The 13,858-nt window shown below is 36.2% G+C and overlaps 1 pseudogene; it reads right to left on the bottom strand.

Moving 5' to 3' along the window:
- Window positions 1–11,585: 11,585 nt before the first annotated feature.
- On the bottom strand, window positions 11,586–13,604 carry LOC112678437 (general transcription factor IIH subunit 3-like; annotated as a pseudogene).
- Window positions 13,605–13,858: the final 254 nt, after the last annotated feature.

Here is a 13,858-nt window from a genome sequence, read left to right as displayed (position 1 = left end):
TATTGCAAGACTGGCAAGCTCTTCAGATGTGAACTTTACCTATGTAAATAAAACCATCTGCCTGGTCCAAAGTTTTCTTTTGTTTTGTACCGAAGTGGCTTCTTAGGAAAATGACTAAGTATTCAGCTGTTTCAGGAGAAACAAGAAATTCTGCTTTCTTTTCCCTTTTTATCTTAAAAATAACGACTTCAGAATTGAAGAGTAAAGAAAAATCTACAGAATTCAAGTTCAACAGAGTGCAAATTATTATTTTATAGAAGAATTCTAGGGCAGTTTGAGAATTTTTGCGTTTCTTGAGCTTTTAAAGTGGGTACCACCCAAGGTAACTAAGAAAAACTATTTTTTGTGTATTTATGGAAGAGCCATGTTATGCATAATTTATCTAAGACTTTACGAATCAATATAACTACTATTAAATGTGGAAATAATGATTTGCAGTACTCCACCTCAAAAATTTACAATTCCAATCCCTGGAATGATGCATTTTAAAATTTCTAAGTCAGTTTGTAAAATGACCAAGAGATTTTTCTCATACTCCTTATTTTTACAATTACCAAGTCATTACCATCGACAGGAGGTGTCATCACAGATTTAGTGAGGCCATAAATCAAATATAGGAAGCTGTGGCAAGCTGCTCAAATGAAAAGCAATACCAGGGAGATCCCTGGGTGGCTCAGCAGTTTAGCGCCTGCCTTCGGCCCAGGGCATGATCCTGGAGTCCCGGGATTGAGTCCCACATTGGGCTCCCTGCAAGGAGCCTGCTTCTCCCTCTGCCTATGTCTCTGCCTCTCTCTCTCTCTCTCTCTATGTCTTTCATGAATAAATAAATAAAATCTTAAAAAAAGAAAAGCAAGGCCATTTTCATTTTCAAATTGAAAGTAGCTTGTAGCAAAGTAGACTTTGATCAAAATTTAAAAGAACTATTTTTTTTTGTTAAACTAAAAAAAATTAGGCTTCAAAGTTGTTACTGAAACTTTATTCCTTTTTGGAATTAGGTTATGCTGATAATATGTCTTGTTTAAGTAAAATGGCAAAACAATATAGGTCATTAACAAAAATACTTTTGAACAGATCCAGATTCAGTTGGTTGGATTAAGATTTTATGTTTCAGGGGCACCTGGGTGGCTCAGTAAGTTAAGCCTCTGACTCTTGATTTCAGCTCAGGTCATGCTCTCAGGTCGTGAGATTGAGCCCCTTGAGGAGTTCCATGCTCATGGGGAAGTCTGCTTGGGATTCTCTCTCTCCCTCTCCCTCTGCTCCTCCCCCCACTGCTATGAATAAATAAACAAGTAAAATATCTTTTTACAGGATTTTACATATTTAACTTCTTTGTCAAATGAAAGAGACAAATAGACAATTTGGTATTCTATTTGAAATTATCTAAATTTTGTCAACTTCCAAAAAGAAAGAATATCCAATTAAAAAAAACTATTGAGGAAAGTATTTTCCAATGAGGTTTTTCAAACCTATCTAGAAATATTCATTCTGAAGTTTGTCAATAATGCTGGATTTGACATAAAATTGGACAGAATGCTGTCTGGTTTTAAAACAAATGCGACTTATGAACTTTTATAAATTATGCTTAGCATCTTTCTTGATTCCAATCCTTTATGAAGTAGAGAGAAAACTGAAAGAAGAAAATATCAAATTGAAATGGATAAAGTGGCCTCATGTCTTAGGAAATCGACATCACCTTACTGACACATATAATCTTTGAGTGGGAAAAACTGGTAAGAGATAATGTAGCATTGTAGCTTTATTCAGCACTATTCAGCAATGGCACAATAGATACAAGTAAAAGAAAATTGAAGCATTACAAAGATAATCTTGAATCCATCCCTTTTTAAAATAGATCACTCACAAATTTTGATACCTTGCTAATAACGAATAGTTTGATGTTACTTGGATTTGTAATATATCAGCATATCTGAATGTCATGGTTGAGAACCATTGATTTAGACAAGCCTTTTAATCTTTATTTGCCTCAGTTTCCCTTTCTGTAGAGTGAGTCTTGGGATCTTTTTAGCAAGTGAAGCAATTGATTTTGCTATTGAATATTGAAAGACTCACTAACTGAATGTTGATTATTGAACATTTTTCCTTTTGTCCAACTGAACTTGTAGGTGCAGTTTAACTTGTTTTTTTTTTTTTTTTTTTTTTCTTGTTCTTTGCTCTGAAAATATCCATGTAGATAAAGAGTAGACTTTATGGACCAAAATAACTGAAAAATTCTTTTTTTTTTTAAAATTTTTATTTATTTATGATAGTCACAGAGAGAGAAAGAGAGAGAGGCAGAGACATAGGCAGAGGGAGAAGCAGGCTCCATGCACCGGGAGCCTGATGTGGGATTCGATCCCGGGTCTCCAGGATCATGCCCTGGGCCAAAGGCAGGCGCCAAACCGCTGCGCCACCCAGGGATCCCTAAAATAACTGAAAAATTCTTAAAGATCATTTGCCCTATCCTTTCTCTCCAGCATATGTTTTATAAACTATTTAGAAATAGTTTGTGTTACTTTTAGTGCTTTATGTAATTTCACTTTATTAGTATCATTATTTTAAATCAGAAAGAAATGTCTTGCATATAGATAAAGCAAATTTCTCTCTTTTGTGAGGCATTTCCAACTATGAGTATTGCATTTTGCCCTTAAATAGCACACACAGGCAGGTCTAAGGTATTGGGATCATGACCTCTGAGTGCCTGCTGTGCACATCCAGGGTAGGTGATATGTAGTGAAAGATGAACCCAGGAAGGTAAACAGCATTGGACTGTGGAGTGGATTTACCAAAAATTTTTAAAAACTGGGTGAGTGACCTGTCCACATCATTGTTAGCTCTGGTAAGTAGTAGGAGGGTTGAAATGCAAAGAGGTCAGCAGGCTTAATTAGCAGGTTCTTGCAAAATTTAGGCAAAAGATTATGGGAGCTTGAATCAAGGCAGTTGAGATGAGGATGGACAGGAGGAAACATATCTGAGTGAAATTGATTTCATGGATGAAATTTGTGGGATTTTATGGCAAATTCAATGTTGAATCAAAAGGGAAGAGGATTGAAATCTCTGGTAAATTTACATGGCCACATGATAATGTCATTAAGTACAGCGAACAAGTAATATAGGGGAACTGGAATGAGGGTGGCACATTAGTGTGAAAATTACCAAAAAAAAGTGCAGTATACTATCATATCTCAAAGAAGAGTTTGAAATGTTATAAGCCACATGCATGAAGGTTTAACAACATTATCCCAATGGTAGTCAACACTGAACCACTTCCTCCATCGTATTTCACTTCTTCATCTAGATGAGCAATTAGAAAAATCTCAAAAATCTGTCTACCTGATAAAGAGAAATTTAGGTCAGGTCTTGCAAGAGTAAGTAACAAAAATAGCAACTTTTATTGAAAAAAATGTATCTCATCTTTACTTGTGTCCATTATCAGGTAGAATTTGTTAGAATATGCCATTGAAATCACGCTGAATGTTATTTTAAATGCTTCTGGGTTTAATTAAACGGAGACTTCAGGTTAAGGAAACCAAGCACATAATATGAGTTGCATTCTGATATAACCACTCATTTCACAAGTGTTTGGTGAGCACCTCCTACAGGCTTTCCCTTCAGTGAGAGGAAGTTCACTCTGCTTCTAAATTATGGCAATATTATTGAGCACCTATAGCATTTTAAAAATTTGGAAGAGCATAATATAGCTCATATTTTGATAGCTATGCAAGTTAGTGGCAATTTTACTAAACCTTAAAAATAACTCCTGTAGCATGCTAGATACATTGTTGTTGTTGTTGTTTTGTAAGATTTTATTTATTTGAGAGTGAGAGATAGTGAGAGACGGCATGAGCAAGAGAGAGAGGGAGCTGAGCAGGGAGCCAGACGTGGGGCTCATCCCAGTACACTGGGATCCTGACCTGAGCCAAAGGCAGAAGGTTAATGGACTGAGCCACCCAGGTGCCCCACTAGATCTGTTGTTTTATGTTTAACTTGTTTATATTTATTTAGGTGTCATCAGGTTAATTTCCATGCTTACTTAAAGGTTGGATCACTTCAAAATGTCTCTATCAAAGTAGTCATTGTACAATTCTCTTGAACTGAATTTAAAAAAATATATAAAGTTTCATTCTGATTATTGGGTTTAATATTTATTTTTTGCTTATGGTGGAATTCTCATTCCTAACCATGTAGCTGAAAAGATAACTTTGTACATGTAAAACCAATGCAAAGTCGCTCATGCAAATGTTTTTGAAATTGCCTTGGCTGATTTGACTACTATTTTGGATCTTTTTTTCCTGTTCTGTTTTATTGATGCACTTGGGTTCCAACTAAATTTCCAAAAGTCGAATACATTTAAGGTTTAACACACCTCAAAGTAATTTTCCTTGATTTTAAAATGACATATTATCCACTGAAAAATTCTAATATGATAGATGTTTCAAGTTATTACAGGCAGCACTCAGAATTTCAAGCCAAATTTCAGAACGGATAGTCTGAAGTGATTTGAATCTTTGCCAAGAAGTGCTATAAAAGTTGACCTTTAAAGTTTTACAAATATTCAGTTTATTTTTCTGCTCTTTCTGATTGTTGCCTGAAGCAGAAGAGAGGCATTTTCAAGAAGGAGTCTAACCAAGATGTTTTGAAGGCGATCCCTAACTCTTATTATTGTTCATTCTATTTCTATAGCAACAGGAGGCTGGGTATTTGCTTTTTAAATATATTTGGTTACACTTATTAGTACTATGCAGAGCTAGTACCCAACTGTCTAGGGCTAAGGCTAACCATGAACACCTGTCCTATACTTCAATGATAATAACTTTACATTGTTATTTTCCAGACTTCCTAAGCAGGACAGTATGAAATTGTGATTGAATAATGGAAAAAATAGGTTACTATATTTTTGGTAAATACATCTTGCTACTGAATGAAAGTTACATCACCACCTGGTTGAGCCTGGTGATGTATATTTTTCAATTGCCATTTTCCTAGAAATGACATGTTTTAAGTTTGTTCAGTTTTGATGGCTATTTTTAATCCTATGGAATCTAGAAGATTCCAGACTAAATTCTTTGGTTTGGCCTTTAAGAATTTTCTCCAGTTCATTTGTTTCTTACTGCACTTAAATCAGAGTCTCTAAGAACTATCTTTGAAAAATAAATTTAACATAGTTTTTATAGGGGCTTTGGGTGGCTAGTTGGTTAAGTGTCTGCCTTCAACTCAGGTCATGATCCCCAAGTGCAGGAATTGAGGCCCGTATTGCATCAGGCTCCCTGCTCAGGGAAGAGGCTGCATCTCCCTCTCTTTCTGCCCCTTTCCCTGCTCATGCTCTCTCTCTCTCTCTCTCTCTCTTTCACTCACTCACTCTCCCTTTCAGATAAATAAAATCTTTAAGAAAGACATAGTTTTATGATCTTTCCAGAAAAAGCAGTCTTAGATTTAAAAAAAATAAATGGTTAATAAATTTTATTAGTGATGTCAGTAAATATTTGCCATTTAGCTCCATTATTCACACTTAACACTGAGGCGGAGTTGAAAATAAGTTCTGTGCTTTAAAAAACAAAAGTTGAGGAAAGCCTCAAATTTAGCATTTTACCACCCTCCCCCACCCCCCACCCCCGCCCCCAAGAAACTCCTTCCACATTTTGATCAACTTAGATTGTGGCTAATAATCTTACTTAAAAAGTCAAATTTCTCAACAGGCATAAGCCTGAATCTTTTACACAGCAAAAGGAATTTTTAAGCTTTTACTTTCTCTCTGCACAACAATAGCATTGGTCTGTTTTGAAGATGAAAGAGAAAGGAGTTTCTATATGGACCTACGCAGGACAGGGCTAAAACTAGTTTGAGAAATATTAAACCCGGAGACCATATTGCAATAATTGGGTATGGGTTTTGTTTGGTTTTGCTTTTCCATGAACACTAATATCTAAAAAAAAGAATATCCTACCTAGCTTATTTGGGTCCCAGATTACGTATGGCATTTGCTTCTTTGGTAAGAGTTAAAAATAATTAAAGGTAATGTTAAATACTAAAGCTGTGCCAAATACTGCAACAGACAGTGGATTATAAATGAACCCTTCACTATGTTTTTTCTGACAGGGTCTGGTAGCCTCTCTCCACAGAGGGTTCTACTCTGTAGCCGGGGACATGCTGGGACCAGGGTTTCTTACTGACATTTCTCCTCTTGGATTTTCATTTACTGTATACTTTTGAATACTAATACCCTTTGATAAATTAGGTGAAACTAATGGCAAAGATATCAAAGAACAATGGAAATACTTTTGACCTACCTGTAAAATGACAGTAGATTATAATCTTTACAATAATGAACACTCATAGGAAAGATGTTCAACTTTTTACCAAAAGATATTACTTAATTTCTAGTTCATACTTACACAGAGAAGAGCTAAATGCAAACCACCTGCTTATAATAAATAAATCTGTGTACATTAGCATGGAAGTTTTGAATATGAACAAACAGAAAAAGGAGAAGTTGCTACAGGACTAAAGTTGGAGTCACGTGGTTTCAAAGTTTGTGGAAAGGGTTTTTTTTTTTCCCCTTTTTTTATGCTCTGTGTGTGTGTGTGTGTCAAGATTTTAGATGTGAATCCTTCAAAGTTGTCAGACTACGTTTCCCTCCAGCTGGTTTGGAGCTGATTTTCCAACTTCTTTTACAAGTAAGATTTTTAAACAATTTTAAAGAAATTATGTGCTGGCTTTTAAATTCAAAATTCAGATGAATGTAATGCTGTGGTTTCATTGCTAAGAATTCTCCTTGTTCTGCCTTTCATTTTCTTTTTGACACAAATTGATTAGGACATTTAAGAATTTTACTGCCTTTGTAAAAAAGAAAACAAGGTTGTTCTTTTTAGTGTAAGGTTAATGATGTTTGGTTGGGGATGCTTCTCTTTGTCTTTGTTATTTTTGACTAGTTTGTGCTTACTTTTAAAGGGAGCTTAGTGAAAAAAAAAAAAAAAATGGGGCAGCCTGGGTGGCTCAGCGGTTTAGCGCTGCCTTCAGCCCAGGGCATGATCCCGGAGACCCGGGATCCAGTCCCATGTCAGGCTCCCTGCATGGAGCCTGCTTCTCCCTCTGCCTTCGTTTCTGCTTCTCTCTCTCATTGTGTCTCTCATGAATAAATGAATAAAAATCTTAAAAAAAATAATAAAGGGAGCTTAGTGTTCACTGCTGTGTCAAAAGCCTCAGTATTGTTTACAGTTGGTAACTAAACTACGTGAAAATTTCTAGATGTGTTCATAAAACAAGGTGTTCCTCCTGAAATATCTGGTCTATACTGGAGGGTAGGGGATAGGAGAGGAGACTGAAAACTTTGCTACTCTTACTAAGTTGTGAAATACATATTTTTCCAAATCTCAGTGAGTCATTCCACCCTCATGGAACTATTCTGGGTTACTCACCAGCATATCTGCCAAGCTTCTTGAAATCCCAGGACATGGCCTAAGGCATGTCCCCAGGAGTGGTCCCCTTTGCCCCACTTCCCCTCTGTGCTTGTGCTTGAGACACAGAGCCCATAGTAGTCCTCGTGGTTGTACCTCTCTTCACACGTGTTCTCGGATATTTCAGGGATTTGGGTTTCTCTGTTCACCTAAAGTTATGAACCTCCTGGGACCAATATCATGTTGTCTTCTTTAAAATTTGTTCTCCTTTTCCAGCTAGCCTATTACAATGCAGTGTTGCATGAAAAACAGCCAAAATATTACTGCTGAAGCAATGGAAGTAAACATCTCTTTGTTAGTATATAATTGTTATTTTTTGGTATTATAAAATTCTCTTAGGCTATAGATTCAGTTCATTAATTTCTTGATTCTAATGATATAATATCTATCCCATAATCCATGTAGAGTTTGTGACAAAAGTATCTTCTGTCTTTTGCAGAAGAAAAGGTGTGAGGTGACTACTTTTTCTTTAAAACAATTACCCACAAAACTAGCAGGTAGACTGTATGATGTGTGGTCACTAACACTCCTTCCTAGTAAGCCTTAAATCCACTCTTTCTTCATTTTTTATGGAAATATTAGATTAATGGGTTGCTGAATGCAGGTAATTAAATACATTTATATTTGATTTCATTCCAGTGAGTCAGCAGAAGGGAACATTCTATTAACATTTTACATCTTGGCTGATTGGGCACGTGTTCTGGAATGTCCTTTACTGAAATATTTCCTTCCTTCTTTAAAATAGCCCTTTACTTTATTTATTTTAGTTACTTCAAAGGGATTAATTATTGTTTTTAAAATATTTTATTGATGTATTTGAGAGACAGAGAGTGAGCAAGTGAGAGAGGGAGGGAGGGAGAGAGAGAGAGAGAGAGAGCACCCAAGTAAAGGAAGGGGTAAGGGGAAGGGAAAGGGAAAAGCAGACTCCACACTGAACAAGGAGCTGGAATACATGGGGCTTGATCCCGGAACTCTAAGATTATGAACTGAGCCAAAGGCAGCTGCTTAACCAACTGAGCCACCCAGCTGCCCCAAGATGAAATTATTTTTTATGGTTTTAAAACATAACATCAAAGATATATAAATAAACAGAGGGACATAGTGATAACACAAATTAGATCATGATCACTAGTTATATTAAGGACAAAATCTATTATAGGAGCTAATTTGGGTTAAAAAATAACGACCTCATTTTAAAAAAGGGTATGAGCCACCACAATGAAACATAGAACATACTCTAGTATAAAAAATGCAGATAGAAAGTATGGGGATGGGAAAATAAAGGTAGGAAAGTATTGTGATTTTAGAGTGCTTATCTACAGGTTAGTACTCATCACTGGGTTGCTTGTAGAGGGGCACTGCAAGTTTGGCTCTGAGCTCTGCAATTAGATATAATATTCACACTATCCATATAACAATAAACCAGGCACTCAACATAAGTTATACTTGTCCTGAAAAGAAATCAGTGAAAAGGCTATATTAGGTTCTCAGGAGGCAGGCACTGAATGATACTGGATTACGCTGTCAGCAACATCCTTGTAATATTTAATGAAATATTAATAATGAAATATATAATGAAATATTAATAATGAAATTCTTACAAGACACTTTGAAATCCTTCAGTGCACAGCTAGAAGATAATGCCATTTCTAGGGAGGAACCGAACAATATTGTGTCCACTATTTTGATAAAAATGTTTTTAGATTTGTGGTGGTCTGGCGTGATCCAAAGAGAAAGGTATCTTTCAATGAATGAAACTAATTTTTTTCTAGAAGTGACAGGAAAAGAACCCATTTTGTTGTTAGTGAAATGTTTGCAAGTTTTGACTGCCAATCTACGGTCAGTGAGACCTCTTTGAGGAGTGAGGTGCCTAGAACTGGCTCAAACCTGCTCATCTTCCCTGTGCAAGCAGCGTAAGCAAGTTCATTTAAGCAGGGCCGAATATTTCTTTAGAAAAAACTTCTGGATCCAATACAAGGCTCTGAGGCCTTTATAACATAGAACATGGCCACAAACAGGTTATCTCACTTATGTCACTGAGCTCCCTAATTGCGATTAGCACATATACGTGCATGAATACTTGTATATAAACTCACACACAGAGATACATAAATCTCCCCCCCAAATACATATAGTTCATAAGAACACCTAATATTTTTATTTTGAAATATGCCAAGCATATGACAAAATTCAAAGAACTTTACAGTAAAAGCCCATAAACCCAAACAGATTCTACCATTAACACTTTATTATTCTTGTTTTATCACATGTATATTCATCTGTGTAGTTCTACATTCATCTAAGTAAATTGCAGACACCTATACACTTTTCTCTAACAACTTCATATCATTAGAGTTCAATATTTGTTCATGATTATCATAACTAGATAATACAGTGTTATCTAGTATAATATACATTAATATTATGTAACAGTATTGTATTATTTTAATGTAAAATTTATGCATAAGAATATACAGATTTTAAGGGTATATTAGTTGACTTTTGAAAAATGTATATGTCAGTGTACCCAAATAGAACATCCTTACCCTAGAAAGTTCATCATATAGTTCCCTGGTTAATCCCCATCTCTAACATCCAGAGGCAATAACTGTTGTGATTATTTTCTACCATATATTGGTTCTAGAAATTTATATAAATGGAACCATGAAAATTACATTCTTTTATATTGTCTTTTTCCACTTAGCATTGTTTTTCAGGTTCATCAGAATTGTATATATCATCTTTAAAAATTTTATTTATTTATTTATTTTGAGAGAGAGAGAGCATGGATGTGCATAAGAGTTGTTGAGGGGTGAGGGGCAGAGAGAGAAACTCAAGCATACTCTATGCTGAGCACAGGGCCTGTCGTGGGGCTTGATGCCATGACCCATGAGATCTATGACCTGAGCCGAAACCAAGAATCTCAACCGATTGAGCCACCCAGATGCCCCTGTATATATATCATCTTTTGTTAAAAAGCAATGCAAATTAGTCTTCTGTTGTATGAAGATGCCACTATTTGTTTATTCATTTTCTTATTGATGATTGGATATCTAGGCTGCTTCTAGCTTTGGGCCATGATGAATAAAACTACTTTTAACATTGCTTATTTTCATTTCTTTTGGATAATGCCTGGCCATGTATTTAGTTTTATTATTAACTTTTAGCCCATTCTGCTACTTAATAGAACCATTTAACACTCTCAACAACAACATGTAGGTATTCTAGTTGCTGCTTATCTTTACCAGCATTTGGTGTTCTTGATCTTTTAAGTTTAGCCATTCTTGTGAGCATGTAATGCTATCTCATTTGGTATTAATTTGGATTTCCCTGAGAATCAATGATCTTGAGTACTTTTTCATGTACTTATTGGTCATTTCTACATATTTTCTGAAGTACCTGTTCAAAATTTGTCTATTAAAAAAATTGGGTTGTTTTATTCTTAAGTACTTGGAATTCTTTATATATCCTGAATGCTAGTCCTTTGTCAGTTAAAGATTTTTTTTTTGAAAATTTAAATTATTTTATTATAAAAATTTATATAAACCATAAACAACAGTTAAAAAATAAAACCTAAACAGAATTAAGCCAGTAAACAAATGAAAAAGTAGCAACAAGAACCTGACCAGCTTCTTTGAAATTATTCATCTTTTAGATATTTGATGACTTCCTAGACTTCCTACACTAAGGCATGAAATATTAAATATTATTTCTAAAAGACAAATAAAATTTTCAAACTCAAGGATCAGTATTTCCCAAGTGACCACCAAAACCTGTGTATATTTAACAAAATTATAAATCCACAAAGTACAAAATCTACCTGAAATCATCTAGCCAAATAACAAATTATTTATTTATTTATTTATTTATTTATTTATTTATTTTTTATGATAGGCACACAGTGAGAGAGAGAGAGAGGCAGAGACACAGGCAGAGGGAGAAGCAGGCTCCATGCACCGGGAGCCTGACGTGGGATTTGATCCTGGGTCTCCAGGATCGCGCCCTGGGCCAAAGGCAGGCGCCAAACCGCTGCGCCACCCAGGGATCCCAATAACAAATTATTTAAATGAGACTCAGCTTCTGAGTTGGTATAAAGAGAAAATTAAAATCTTATTTACGTACAGGGTTGTGTACACAAATGGATTTTTGTCAATATACAAATGTTTGTTTTTATCAATATACGTTTAAAAACAAACCAAACCAGCCACCACTCCTGAAAATCCTTCATACACTGTACTGGAATTTAAAAAGACTTCTAATATCTTCAAAGTTACATACAAAAATAAGTTTTTTCTTGTTCAAATTACAAATAATTTTTCTTTTCAACCTATAGCACTTGTCAGTAGTAAATCCAAAGCTTCTAGAGAATAGTTCTCCAACATTAAAGCTTTCCCCCCCCCTCATTACAAAAGGAGAGAATTCTATCTGGGGGACAACACTGAACTGTAAAGAATCCATTCTCCACCAAGAAATTCCCCCTCCAAACCCAGACACTGGCTTTCACATATAAGCTCTTCACACAACTATCTCTGAAGAAAAAGTTGCTGCCAGAGTACTGCACCCCCCTCCTCCCTCGCTTAAAATCAAACTTTGTACTGATTGACAAACAGTTAATAGTGGATGACTGTGTCCAGACACACATGTGATGTCAGTGATGTCAGGCAAAAGCAAAACTACCTGCTAGTCTATGAAGCCAAATCTCAACTTAGACAATATAGATTTTATTTACATGACTATCGTCAAATTCAGCTGTTGGTTCAAGGAAGATGGTCTATCTTGGTTAATGCTGTTACTGCATGGTCGCTTGTTCGTTTTTTCCAAAACTGCGCTCAAATTTCACTGGTCATACATTTCACAGGCAGAACCCAACAGAGACGGGTAAGAGTCTAAAGCCGGTAATCAGGCAGGCCAAGCTGACAAATGATCACCCCATTATTAAAAAAAAAATCTCACTCACTAATTTGTGCTTTCTTCTCCTTCTGTGGGCAAAAACCAGTCTGAAAAGATTGCATAGAATGATTCCCTCAAATAACACAGTGCCCCAAAAGCACAGCATGAGGATAATGGTCTAGAAATCCTTCCTGTAAGAAACTTCATTCAAAATTATTCCATATGCACTGTATTTTTTCAGGGCCTCCAAACACAGATCCCACCACACAATTCCTAGTAATAGGCTCTAGGGGCGCAGGAATCTTATGATCACACGGACACTTTCAGTTTCTTTTTCTTGGCCTTGAGCACCAGAGGCAGAGAAATCTTAAAGGCTGTCTCGCAGGTTGGGCAGATGGGACTGAAGTTGCAGAATATTGACAAGCACACAGAACAGACATAGCCAATTTCAATAAGATTTCGATGACAGAAGCAGGCAGCCTGGTAGTCCACATGAATTGGGGGTGGGAGGATTAGCTGAGATCCTTGATCTTGATCAGGAAGAAAAAACCCACAGTAAATACTGCAGAAGAGAGGGCATCTGAGGCACCTTCAAATATAGTCCCCCTGTGATGTCACAGGCCTGCTGGAGGAGTCCTGAATCCGAGTCTAAAACACAGGCATCAATCAAAATAGTCTGCTTCTGTGCTGCAAAGATGACATTCATGAAATTCATATACTGCAGTGCGCTGTCTTCTGCAGCCTTAATCACCAAAATCCTTGATTTCATTTCCTGATTATCTTTAACCTCTTTGTTCATTCTATGAATGTAGCAAAGAGCTTTGGCAAGGGATCCTGCCAGCAGAGTTTCTGTATGTTGACCCTTTATATCACTCTTGATCGTGAGATCTTTAATCTCTTCGACAATAACTTCATTCGCTGCTGTGAATAGCTCGTATATCCCATCCTTGCTCCCTGAGGGGCTGAATTCAGAAGGGTTGCCAGGATCTCCAAAAAAGTCTTCCAAGTTTGCCATTCTTTCCAGGATATAAGAATCGACTTTCTTGAATGTGACTTGCTATCACAGCAAGTTTGTTGGAATGATTCATGAATAAAGAATTTCCCAGCACCATCACAGCATCTACGCATTTGATAAAGTAAACTGAGACTCCTTTAAGGCTTGCTTTCCCCACCAAATTGGGTTGGTATCAACAATGATAACTAGAAGATTCAATTCATCTTCGTCTGACACCAGGGCGGCCAGGATCCCCCAAAACAGAGCCAGCGAGCAGTCAAAAACTCTTCCTGGTCCCTGCACACCCCGACTTCCGGCCTGTCAAAGATTTTTGATTATTTCCTTCTTGTTTATCAATCTCATTCATTTTTTAATGATATCTTTTCATGAGCATAATGTTTTAATTTTGACGAAGTCTAATTTTTTCTTTCATGGATTATTACTTTCTGTATCTGAAAACCCTTTGCCTGCCCTCATATATGGAAGCTAATTCTGCACTTTCCTGTAAAGGATTTATGGTCTT

The sequence above is a fragment of the Canis lupus genome, chromosome 29, assembly GCF_003254725.2.
Source record: "Canis lupus dingo isolate Sandy chromosome 29, ASM325472v2, whole genome shotgun sequence".
In the NCBI taxonomy this organism is placed as follows: domain Eukaryota; kingdom Metazoa; phylum Chordata; class Mammalia; order Carnivora; family Canidae; genus Canis; species Canis lupus.
Note: the sequence above shows the minus strand (reverse complement) of the source record. Positions and strands in the feature narration are given on the sequence as shown.